This window comes from Diabrotica undecimpunctata, chromosome 5, assembly GCF_040954645.1.
Source record: "Diabrotica undecimpunctata isolate CICGRU chromosome 5, icDiaUnde3, whole genome shotgun sequence".
NCBI lineage: Eukaryota > Metazoa > Arthropoda > Insecta > Coleoptera > Chrysomelidae > Diabrotica > Diabrotica undecimpunctata.
Genome location: NC_092807.1, coordinates 70,529,430 through 70,542,972, shown reverse-complemented (window position 1 = coordinate 70,542,972; position 13,543 = coordinate 70,529,430). Strand labels below are relative to the sequence as shown.

The window sequence follows — 13,543 nt, the reverse complement described above, 5'->3', positions numbered from 1 at the left end:
TTATCTAATGCTTCAATGTTACTGTAGGCTTCGTCATTGACTCCAAATACTGAGGTTAATATTGTTCCTAATATTCCTCTTCTTTCCCTTCCTTTTATTTCTACTGTCAACCCCTCGCTTACTGACTCCGACTTTCTTTGTCCTTCCTCTAACTTCTCTATTATATCCTTACAATTCACGATTTTTATCTCATGACACAGTTCTCGTACGCCTTGTATCATATTTCCTATTAGTTGGTGCTCTGTTCGAATTCTTTCTTTTTCGAGTAACACCTTTATTTGAAATGTTTCCCGGTCTATGACGACCTCTCCAAGGTCTTCTGTGAAAAATCCTGGTACCGGATTATATATTTTATACGGTTCTGCCTTTATGGGTTTTAACATCGTTAAAAACATTATAGCTACTAGTATTTTCTTCCATCTTAGTGCTGCTGCCTTCTTCGGCTTTTCCTGTTTCTCTTCTTCCAGTCGTATTAGCTTATGTATGGGTCTTTTAGTCAGTTTCCCGTTTGCCTTTCTCACGGTTACTACTCTGGTTAATCCCTCCGCTCCAGGGTGTGTTTCTGTTACCCTCGCTAATGGCCATCTGCCTGGAGGTGTATCCTCTTCTTTAATTATAACTATTTCTTTTTCTTTTATGTTAGGGTGCGCCTTATGCCATCTATTTCTCTGTTGTAATTGGTGCAGGTATTTCTGTTTCCAAATTTTCCAGAAGTCTCTTTTTATTTTCTCCAATAATCTCCACCTCGTCGGCATCTTCAAATAAGTCGTTAGCTCTTCTTCCCGATTTGGTGATATAATTTCTCTCCCTATAAGGAAGTGAGCTGGTGTCAGGGCTATTTTTCCTTCAGGGTCTTCTGATGACCCACATAATGGTCTCGAGTTCATACATGCTTCTATTTGTGCCAGCACCGTACTCAATTCTTTATATGTTAGAACTGTTTCCCCGATGATTCTTTTCAAGTGATATTTCATTATTGGCACTGCGCTCTCCCATAATCCTCCGAAATGTGGTGCATATACAGGTATGACATGCCACTGGGTACCTAGTGCCAGTAATCCTTGTTTTATCTCGTCATCTATTTTTTTATTTTCTTTTTTCAACAAATTTGCTGTTCCTACGAATGTGGTTCCGTTATCGCTGTATACGTTGTTGCACTGTCCTCTGCGTGCCGTAAATCTCTTGAACGCTGCGATGAATGCATCCGTAGACATATCGCTTACTACCTCAAGGTGTACTGCCTTCGTTGACAGACACACAAATACTGAGATGTAGCCCTTATAGCTCCTCTGTCCTCTGCCTCTCGTGGTACTTATTTTTATTGGCCCGGCATAATCTATCCCTGTGTTAGTAAAGGGATGACTCGGGTTCACTCTGTCTTTCGGTAGATCTCCCATTAATTGTTGTGCTGCTTGGCTTTTATACCTCCTGCACCTTAAACATTTTGCTAGATGATCTTTTACGGTTCTTCTGCCGTTGATTATCCAGTATTTCCTTTTTATGTACTGTAGTGTTTGTTGTAATTCGCTATGTAGATTTCTTGCGTGACTATCTGTTATAAGTAACTTTGTTAATGCACTATCCTTTGGCAAAATTATCGGATGTTTTTCTCCGTACTTTAGATTCGTGTGTCTCAGTCTTCCGGTGACTTTTAGAATTCCTTGTCTATCCAGGAATGGTACCAATGACGCTAATTTATTTTTCTTGTCCAATTGCTGTTTCTTCTTCAGCTTATTTATTTCTTGTTTGAAGTAGGCGTGCTGTGTGTGCTTTATCACCTTTAATAGCGTTTCCTCTAATTCTTGGACTGTAAGCTGACTTTGTCTATTGTCCTTCTTTTTTCTGCATTTGTCTGCAAATCTCCTACAGTATGAAAGTACTCTTCTCATTCTTTCTAAATTTGAGAATCTCTCGCATATGTCCTCCTTTATCGTTGTCGTGTGCACCGTTATTTTCGTTTTGACTTCCTCCTCATTTGTCTCTGGTATTTCTTCTGATTTCTGCGTTAAAGTTTTGTTACTAGTCAGCCAAGTTGGTCCCTTCCACCATAGCTCTGCTTCTAATAATTCTGATGCGGTACTTCCACGTGAGAGGATGTCCGCTGGATTTTCCTTTGTATCTACCTTATGCCAATTTTTCGGTCCTATAACGCCTCTTATTTCCTCTACTCTGTTGGCGACGAACATTTTCCACCTTTTTGATGATCCCCTTATCCAAGCCAGGGTTATCGTTGAGTCCGACCATGCATATACCTCAATGTTTTCCCTGTTCAATGCTTGTAGGGTTTTCTTCATTAAATTTGCTAGTAGTACCGCGGCACACAGCTCGAGCCTCGGTAACGTCGTTTTCCCTTTCAATGGTGCGACTTTCGATTTTGCTATCATTAGATTCGTTTTAATTTCTGGGCCTAATACCCTTGAGTAGATTACCGCTCCATATCCTTTCATAGACGTATCTGCAAATCCTTGTAGTTCTACTCTGTTTATCTTGCTTAAGTTTTTCCACCTGGGCAATGATATTTTCTCCAGATTTACTAATTGCGCCTGGTATGTATTCCACCTGCTTTGTTGGTTGCTAGTTAATTCTTTATCCCAACTGGTCTTTTGCTCCCATAATTCCTGTATGAACATTTTCGCCTGAATTACTACAGGTGCTATCCATCCCAGTGGGTCGTATAGTTTTGCTACTTCTGACAGTACGTGTCTTTTCGTTATTTTCTTTGCCGTTGTTATCCCTATTTTGAATGCGATTATATCCTCTTTAGGTGACCAGTGTATTCCTAACGTTTTCCGTACTTCTTCTTGTTTGAATGCCTTGGAGTCTACGTTCCTCATATCCTCCGGTACGTTCTCCATTATTTTTTCTTCGTTGCTCAACCATTTTCTAAGAATGAAACCTCCTTTTCTGCTAAAAAGGGTGCTGCGGCCGTGCCGTATGTCACCGTCGTTAAGTTATACTCTTGTATGTGGTCCTTTGTGTCCTTTCTCCACAAATTTTTTTGATATTTTTGGTCTTCTTCTGCCATTCTGATTTGTCTAAACATTTTTTCCAGATCCGCTGAGTATGCTACCTTATTGGATCTCCATCGTAATAGTATATTTGTCAAATCTTGTTGTAATTTCGGCCCTGTGTGCATAATATCATTCAGGCTTACTGCCGATGACCTTTTGCTTGATGCATCAAACACGGCTCTTATTTTCGTTGTAGTACTGTCCTCTTTTCTCACTGGATGATTAGGTAAGTAGTACCCATCTCCCTGGTTTTCTGCTATTACTATATGACCTTGGTTTTCATAATCTTCCATGAATTGTCTGTAATTCGCTTTTAACTGTTTGTCTTTTGCAAACTTCCTTTCTAGTTGCATCAATCTGGCGAATGCTTGCTGTTTAGATTCTCCTAACTTTGCGACGTCTTCCCTAAACGGAATTTTTACTTCGTATCTTCCTTCTTCATTCCTTTTTACAGTCTGTCGATACAGTTCTTCACATTCTTGTTCTTCCACTGAGAAACTTGTGTCCTGATTTACTTCTTCTAATTCCCAGAAGTTCTTTATTTGTACGTCCATTTCTTGTCTTGATATCATACAGCATACTTCTGCTTTTATATTCTCCCTTTCTCGTGCTATTCCCGAAACTATCCATCCTAGTTTGGTGTTTTGACTCAGGAGTCCATTACTTATTCTGTGCATCCCTTCTGTCAATATGTAACTGTATTCTTTTACTCCTAGTAGTAAGTCTATCTTCCCTACCTTGTAATATCTTGGATCTGCCAGTATTGCATTTTTCTCGTTATAGTCCGGTAGAATTATATCCTGTTCCGGTAAATTCCTTGTTATCTTCGGTAGTACTAGTGCTTCTATTTCCATCTCGAAGTCACTTTCGTAATGAGTTTCGATTAAAAGTTTCATACTCCAGTTGGCTGTTTTTTCTCCTGACGAGCCTATCCCGGATATGGTCGCCTGTATGGGCTTCCTTGTTGTTCCTAGCGTCGTCGCAGCTTGTTCCGTTATAAATGCGCATTGTGACCCTTGGTCGATTAGTGCTCTCATTATATGTGAATCTCCTTTCGCATCTCTTATGCGTACCACAGCTGTCGCTAGTAATGCTTCACCTTCCTTATGGCTTGCACAGTTTACTGAATTCTGCCCTCTTTGTTGGTCGTTGCTATTCCTATGCCCATTCGTATCTTGTGTATTTTCTCGCCTTCCGTTATTTTGTTCTCTGGTGTTGTATGGATTATTATTTCCTACTCTGTACCTATCAGCTTGGTACCCGTTTCTTCTATTGTTTGAATCTCTTCCATTTCTTTCTTGTGTTTGTTCTCCTTTCGTTTCATTGGAGTTTCTTTTGTTGCTTGTGTTTCCTTTTTCATAATGCAACATATGGTGGTGGTCTCCGCCACAGTGTCTGCACCTATATTGTGAATAACATTGTTTTTCTTTTTTATGTGCTAGGCAGTTTGTACACAATCCTTTTTCTTTTATTATCCTGTTCCGGTCTCTTACATTGAGTTTCTGAAATTCTCTGCAGTTCGGTACTCCGTGATCTCCGTTGCATATCACGCAACGTGTTCTTGGTTTCCTAAGAGATCCTCCTTGCTTCCCTTGTCTTTTTTCTGACTCCAGTAGTTCTAGTGTCTGAAATCTTCGCTGTAAAAATGTTTGTGTCGATTTGTACGTCGGTATCTCTCTACTGTCTCCAATGAGGTTTTCGTACAGCCTCCTAGTTTCATTGTCCCATTTCGTTATGATAATTCGGGCTATCAATGGGCTCCACGCTTCCGTGTCTGTTCCTAACCCTCCTATGGCTTCCAGACTTTCGTGGAAGGTGTCATGTAGTGATTTCAATGCTCTAGCAGAAGATTCCTTTACTTCCTGCGCTAGTATCATCCTGTCTATTAGTTTAAACAATATCATCCTTGGGTATCAATATCATACCTATCTTTTAGCATGTTCCAGGCCACTTCGTAGTTGGCATCGGATATGTTTAAGTGTTGTATCATTCTGTTGGCTTCCCCTCTTACTTGAGTTTTTAGGTACTGCATTTTTTCTGCGTTTGATAACTGGTCGTTTTCATGTATTACTTTAGTAAACAGATCGTGGAAAGTTCTCCACGTTTCATATCTGCCTTCATACACAGGGATTTTTACCTGCGGTACTGTCACACCGTCCCTCCTCTGTGTGCTTTCTGGCCGTTGCATTCCTGGCCTTATTTTCTTTAAAACTTCCCTGACTTTCCTCTTTAGATGATTTATTCTCTCTACTTCTCCATTATCTGTAGCGTCTAGTTCCTCATTTACTGCTGCTTCAATCATTAGTGTATTCACCTTTTCCATGTATTCTCTTAACTCTGACTGCAATTCTTCATCCTCCTGCAAGTCTTGTTCATTTTCTGGCCGTAATAATTCCTCGATTCTTTGTTTTCTTATCTGTATCTCCTTTACTTTCGGTGCTTTTCCTCTTTTCAGCACCCTTCCATATTCTTCCAACAGGGTTTTCCCCTCAATGTATGTCTTAAATACCTGATCATAGTATTTTGTTTCAAAATATTTTTCTTTCGTTATACCCCCTTCTAGCAGCTTTTCGTGGTTATTCAAAAATTTTGCCCAATATTCTTCTAATTTTTCCTGTCTATCCCGGATGTATTGTTGATTTTTCCGAGATTAGGAATCCTTTTTTGTATTTGAAACGAGTTTCGCTATTTCTGCTCCTATTTCCGCTTGCTTAACGTATACACTTTCCATGATTATTTTTATAAATTTTTACATTCAGCGGTAAATATATTAAACAATACGAAATGTACGTTATTTATTAAATAAGTATACCTGTACTATTACACTTTCTTTTCTATCGGAATGTGCAATTTAGCAAAATATGAGTTTGACCTTGCCTGCTGTGCTATTCTTTGTACTGAGGTAGGTCAAGATGTAATCAACACACTCTTATAATGATATATATATATATATATATATATATATATATATATATATATATATATATATATATATATATATATATGTATATATATATATATATATATGTATATATATATATATATATATACATGTATATATATATATATATATATATATATATATATATATATATATATATATTGTTATCAAAATAAATGAAATTATTTGCTACGTAATTATTTTAATTTTTCGAAAATGGTATACATTCTAAAGTACATTATTATACGATTGATAGAGTGGAGATTGTTGTTCTAAATTGTTAAATTGTAATAAATACAAAACTTGTTAAATTGTAAGATTGTAAAAGTTGGAAGATTTTGTAATTATTCAAAAACTTACGGTTTTTTGTGTTCTTAGACGTTGAGGATCCCTCGCTTCTGGTGGGTTCTGCAATCGGTCCTGTCCTTTGGCTGCTCTGCGGCTCTAGTATGGCTCTCGGCTTTGGTACTGCTCTCGGCTCTAATATGGCTCTTGGCTTTGGTACTGCTCTCGGCTCTAGTATGGCTCTCGGCTTTGGTACTGCTCTCGGCTCTAGTATGGCTCTCGGCTTTGGTACTGCTCTCGGCTCTAGTATGGCTCTCGGCTTTGGTACTGCTCTCAGCTCTAGTATGGCTCTCGGCTTTGGTACTGCTCTCGGCTCTAGTATGGCTCTCGGCTTTGGTACTGCTCTCGGCTCTAGTATGGCTCTCGGCTTTGGTACTGCTCTCGTTCTCCCGGGCCTTTCTCTGCTACTGAGGCTGTTGCTGGCGTGGACTGTATAGGCTCTCTCAAACTTCCTTGAAGTATTCTGTTTCTCGATAGGACCATGAACAAATTCCCTTCGTTGGCTCAGTGAAGATGTTCGTTCAGTTGTAATGAAAATACCAAATAATAGTAGCAGAGTTTATTGTTGAGACGTACACTATGGGTGTTGACCCGGGATTACTTTGAGTAGAGACTGATGAAGTTGATCGTTGAAGACTATCAAGTTTGTTGAGTGAATATTGATTGAATGCTTCTCTAGGCAAGAGATCTTAGTTTTATATAAGTTTTAATTGGGTCAATATATTCGCGGACCTCGCGTGATATGTGTATTTAATTTATGTAAATTGTTTAACTTTGTCAGCACTTTTGACTGATGTCCAAATTATATTATTGATAATTGACCAAATGTGTATGTAACCTAATTAACTACGTGTGTGTATTTAATAACAAATAGATTCATTCGGTCTACTGGGTGATAAAATTATACTGTCCAATTTCGGATATGAATTCTGAAGATTTGATATTGGACAGTACATTTATGTCGTAAAGTTAATAATAAACGAGATAATTTAATAATAATAGGTACTATTTTCCTCCTTAACTCGGAAAATATCGACAGCACGAAAAAATTTGCAAATAAGAAATTATAGGAAATTGCATTTACATCAATTTAAGTCGTTACCATTTTGTCTAAAAGTTTGAAATGGCCAAGGTATTAAAGAAAACTAATTCCTTTATAACCAATCTCTGCAAGGTCTTACGTTTACGGCTTTACCGCATACTTACTAACTCAAATATTGATTTTAGCAAAAAAAATGTATAAAATAAAATCTCTTTATTTTTGTTTGTTCATTTATATCGTAGTTAATAGTTAAAAGTTAATAATAAATGACATATTTCTTCAATAATTATGCTTCACTCCTTCCTCCCACTGTTTTCTCCTTAAATCAGAAAATATGGATCGAACGAAAAAAAATTTGAAAATAAAAAGTTGTAGGAAATTGCATTTACAACAATTTAAGTCGTTACTAACCCGACTGGACTATTATACTGTTACGAACATAAATTCAGCGTGGCCATGTAACGGTTTCATCTCGAAAAGGAATCGAGATTTTCGACAGATGTCTCGAGCGCATGGGAGGATCGACCGTCAAACAACGAATTAGAGGTGGGACTACTCAAGATGATTCTAGAATAATACTTTTGGTATATATATGTAACGATGTTATGAGTTAGCTTGGTTGATAAGAGAGTATCGAACTGTAAACTTATAAATAAATGTATTTATATAAATTCGAATCGTTCGTTTTATTTAAAAACGCTACAGTTTGTGTCCGGTGTGAGATTTAGAAATAAATTCAGCAGTGACTTTTAAAAAAGACTTTTGAACTTTTGAAAAGTATTGTTTATCGAGAACATCCGCGTAGTTCGGTAGTGATCTTTGTACGAAAGAATATTTAAAAAAGTACGTGTGTGCCTGACCAAAGATGTTGCTAGTACAACTTTCAGTAAAACAGTTGCGTGAGCAACTAGAAGAACGCGATGAAGACTGCAGCGGGTCTAAGAAATCCTCCAAGAACGACTAAAGAATGTTTTTAACAAGAATGAAGATGACCCAGAGACATTCCATTTTCCAGTAAATTTGAAAACGTCTCGCAAATGATTGAAGAAACTTCTAAAAAAAATGATGATAAATTCGAGAACGTTTCCAAAGGATTCGATGAAACGTCCCAAATTATTAAAGAAGTAGCTAGACAAAACGACGAGACTTCACAAATAATTAAAGAAATATGTATTCAGAACAATGAGAAATTTGAAGAAATTTCTAAAACATTTGATAAAGTAGAAGAGAAGATCAAACAGTTAGAGAGCATGATAACCAATACAAAAGTGCTACCACCAGTTAATACAGTAGCCTTAGATCCGGTAGTGAAAAAAGAATCACCTAGAGATGAAACGACACATCATATGAGATTTAAATTGCCACCATTTGTTGGAAAGTCCTCTTGGTCCATATACCTTAGACTATTTGAAGCTATTGCGACAGCCAATCATTGGAGACAACAAGAAAAAGCTGTTTCCTTGACTGCTGCTTTACGAGGTGATGCTGCGGATATTATAAGATCGATTCCTAAGGGTCAAGAAAAATGTTACCAGACCTTGTTCACTCGACTAGACAAACGTTACGAAGATGCCCATCTACAACAACTCTACAAGGCGCAACTAAGAAGTAGAATTCAACGAGCAAATGAAATTGCAAGAGTTTGAAGCAGATGTTGCTCGTATAGTGCGGTTGGCTTATCCGGAGGTACCAGACAACATTTTGGAAAAAATTGCTGTAGATACCTTCGTCAATGGGTTAAAAGAAAGTGAATTACAGGAGCCATCGAGCCATCGAGTAAGAACCATCGAAGAAGGCGACGAACCAAACGATGAACGTCTGAAAGAAATGGTACGAAAAGTAGTTCGTAACACGATGCCAAAGAATGATGTTGAAATTGTGGTGACGAAGGTCACATTCGCCGTAATTGCAAGAAAATTATACAACAGTCGGAAAACTAGAACGGGTCGACACCAAGGGGCAACTGCCGACCTCGAGAAATACAACCCCCATAGTTACTGTGAACATTACGTCCTCCGGTGGAATTCATAGCTTGTACATCGAGGGTCGTATCAATAATAAATGTAGATCGTTTTTGGTAGATACAGGTACAACAAGAACTATTGCACGGCCAGAAGTAGTACGAGGCCATCTTAAATTATCGCCTGAAACAGTAAAGCTTAGAACAGCAACTGGTGAGATAATTAATACATATGGCGAGGCTAATACGTCAGTATCCATTGGTCAGACCACAGTGAAACATACAGTATTAATTGCAGAGATCTCCGATGAGTTCATATTGGGGATAGATTTACTAAGGAAAGTTGGGGCTGTATTGAATGTCAAAGATCGAGTTCTCGAGATCAGTGGTGAAGAGTTGCCATTTCATGAAGACAAAGAGGATGTTATCAGCTTAATAACTACTTGTGACGTAACAATACTCGGTAATGGTGAGAAAATTTTGATGACCAGACCTGATGGTTACTGCCGAGAGGGAAGTTTAAGGATGGTCGAAGATGTTAACAATGCCGAGTTCCTAACGGCAAAAGCTTTGGTGAGAATTTGAGATGTCGTTCCTGTAAGAGTATTGAATTTAAAATCGATCTGAAAAGTGGATATTGGCAAGTAGACATGGAGCCAGCTGATCGTGAAAAAAATCGCATTCTCGATAGGATCAGGGCTTTGGCAGTTCACAGTTATGCCCTTTAATTTATGTAATGATCCGGCCACATTTGAAAGATTAATGGAGACAGTTTTAAGAGGTCTATCATGGAAAACATGCCTGGTTTATTTGGATGATGTAATTGTAGTTGGAAGATCCTTCGATGAACATGCCAATAATCTGGCAGAAGTTTTTCAACGATTGCGGGCAGCAAATTTGAAGTTAAGTCCGAAGAAATGTCACTTGTTTCGACGAGAAGTGAAGTACTTGGGACATATTGTAGCAAGTAATGGTGTAACAGCTGATCCTGTAAGCAATTAAGGATTGGCCAGTACCAAGAGATAAACACGAAATAAGAAGTTTTCTTGGCCTATGTATATATTACCGACGTTTTGTCAAAGGATTTGCCAACATCTCCAAGCCATTAACAAAGTTGACAGAAGAAGGCAAAGAATATACATGGAGCGAAGAGTGTCAAAGAGCTTTCGAACACTTACAAATGGCTCTGCTATTTGTATAGCATTGAAGGCTGTATTGAATTTTAAGCTACCCTAGACAGGTAGGAAAATTTGTGTTGGACACCGATGCAGGCAACAGTGCAATAGGAGCTGTTCTTTCCCAAATCCAAGATGGGCAGGAGAAAGTCATCGCTTAGTTTAGCAAAGTCTTGTCAAAACCAGAAAGAAACTATTGCGTTGCCAGGAGAGAATTGCTAGGCGTAGTGAAGGCTTGCTAGCATTTCCATAAATACTTGTATGGCAGAAAGTTTCTTCTTCGCATGGATCACGCTGCTCTAAAATGGCTTCTATAATTCCGTAATCCAGAGGGCCAGATGACAAGATGGTTAGAACGATTACAAGAATATGATTACGAGATCGAACACAGGGCTGGCAGATTTCATTCAAATGCTGATGTCCTTTCGAGACGGCCGGGCAGAATCTAAGCTTCAGTTGATTGTACCTAAAAGAAAAGTGCCAGAAGTACTGCGTCAATTGCATGACGGTGCATCAGGTGGACACTTTGGTATCACGAAGACTCTGCAAAAGGTTCGAGAACGGTTCTATTGGGTGAACTCTAAAAATGATGTAAGAAGATGGTGCCGGAAATGTGAACTGTGTGCAACCAGTAATGGTCCAGTTGGTAAAAAGAGGGCACCCATGAGACAGTACAATGTTGGTAGTCCTATGGAAAGAGTAGCAATCGACATTGCAGGTCCACTTCCAGAGAAAAATGATGGAAATAAATATACCCTGGTAGCCATGGATTATTTTACGAAATGGACTGAGGCCTATGCGATACCAAATCAAGAAGCTGTTACCGTTGCAGAGGTACTTGTTAAAGAATTATTTAGCCGATTTGGTGTTCCCTTGGAGATCTACTCCGACCAAGGGCGAAACTTTGAGTCAACCCTTTTCCAAAACGTTTGTAAATTGATTGGTGTCAATAAGACCAGAACGACACCCCTACATCCTTAATCAGATGGAATGGTCGAGAGAATGAACCGAACAATGGGTAAACACCTGTCAAAAGTTGTATCAGAACATCAAAGAGACTGGAACCAGTACATTCATTTATTCCTAATGGCCTACCGCTCGGCCGTGAATGAAAATACAGGCCAAACTCCAACCTGCCTGATGTTAGGTCATGAAGTTCGTTTGCCCTGCGACGTAGAGTTTGGCTACAGACCTTCCGAAAAACATGTAAGCGAAGATTATGTCGACTGCTTGAAGTTAAGAATGAACAACATTCATGAACTTGCCCGACAACACATCCAGTTAGCCAGTGACAGAATGAAAGATCAATATGATTCTCGATGCAAGAATGAAAGCTATGAAGTAGGTGATCTTGTTTGACTTTATAATCCACAACGTCGTCGTGGCTTGTCTCCTAAACTGCAAAGACAATGGGAGGGTCCGTATGAAATTAAAAAGAGAATAAATGACGTAATGTACCGAATTAAGAAGTTGCCGAAAGGTAAACCAAAAGTAATTCACATAAATCGTCTTGCACCTTATGCTGGCTCAAATGAAACAGAAGAAGCCCGAACCCTTCAATACGAGATCAAAGATGACTGGCGATCAAGCTTTAATGAATTTATGTCAAATTACGCAGAGAGAAAGAGTGCTAGATACGACGTGACCACAGAAGTTCAGCAGGATCTTTTTAGTGTTCCGCATAACGTTTCTCTAGCCCACTGTGTTGCCCAAGATCTTGAGATGACTAAAGGAATCTCATCCGTATTTTATAAGAAATTCGGTCGTTTAGACGAGTTAAAAAATCAGCAGCCTAAAGAGTACTGAGATTAGAAGATGGCCCTCGATCTGTGCTGTATATGGTGACCAGGAAGTCGTATACAGACAGGGCAAGCTACGAGGATATATGGCGTGCTTTAACTAATTTGAAGAAAATCGTGTGCAATTATGACATCATGAATTTGGCTTTACCCAAGATAGGCCATGCACTAGATAATCTGGATTTGAAGATTGTCAGAAGCATGCTTGAAGTGATCTTCCGAGAAACCGGCGTAAGAATTACGGAGTGTTGCATTAATCCGAAGAGATCGTGTCCTTCAAAGACAGTGGACTGTTATTTCTTTCTGAGGGGTTCATGCAGAGCTGGAGAGTCTTGTAGATTCCGCCATCCTGGGCCTACATTTAGAGTTGCTGATCGGGACGCTCAGATCTAAGAGGGGAGCACTGTTACGAACATGCATTCAGCGTGGCCATTAACGGTTACATCTCGAAAAGGAATCGAGATCTTTCGACAGATGTCTCGAGCTCATGGGAGGATCGACCTTCAAACAACGAATTAGATGCGGGACTACTCAAGATGATTCTAGAATAATATATCTATATATATACATCGGTTTAGAACGTCTTTCGACGTTGTCCGATACCTAAACACCATCTCTTCCTATCTTCGCAGTCGTTTGTTGTTAAATTTCTTTCGCTCATGGACTTGTTTACGCCGTGTTGCCATTCTAATATGGGTCTTCCTCTTTTCCGTCGACCTATCGGTTGCCATTCTATTACTTTTTTTGGGGAGTCTTGATGCTGGCATCCGTTCAACATGCCCATACCACCTTAATTGTTTCTTCTCTATATCTTGAGTTATATTTCCTTCTATTCCCATACGTTGTTTTATTACATCATTTCTGATTCGGTCTCGTCTGGAAATACCTAAAGATCTTCTCATTGCATTCATCTCTACTGCTTCTATTCGCTTTTTGTTCTTTTCACTAATTCTCCATGTTTCAGCGCCATAAAGAAGAGTAGTTTTAATCATGGTCTCATATATATATATATATATATATATATATATATATATATATATATATATATATATATATATATATATATATATATATATATATATAATAATGATTCTAGAATAATACTTTTTGTATATATATGTAACGATGTTATGAGTTAGCTTTTTTGATAAGAGAGTACCGAACTGTAAACTTATAAATAAATAGATTTATATAAATTCGAACCGCTCGTTTTATTTAAAAACGCTACAACACTGTATGTATTGCTTTACGCCCACATTCGCTGCAAGTT

General features: G+C 38.5%; 1 protein-coding gene across 3 annotated transcripts in view; it reads left to right on the top strand.

Moving 5' to 3' along the window:
• The window catches only part of LOC140441382 (uncharacterized), a 670,394-nt gene that overhangs the window by 529,236 nt on the left and 127,615 nt on the right, over window positions 1-13,543 (top strand). The gene's annotated exons all lie outside the window — the stretch shown is intronic.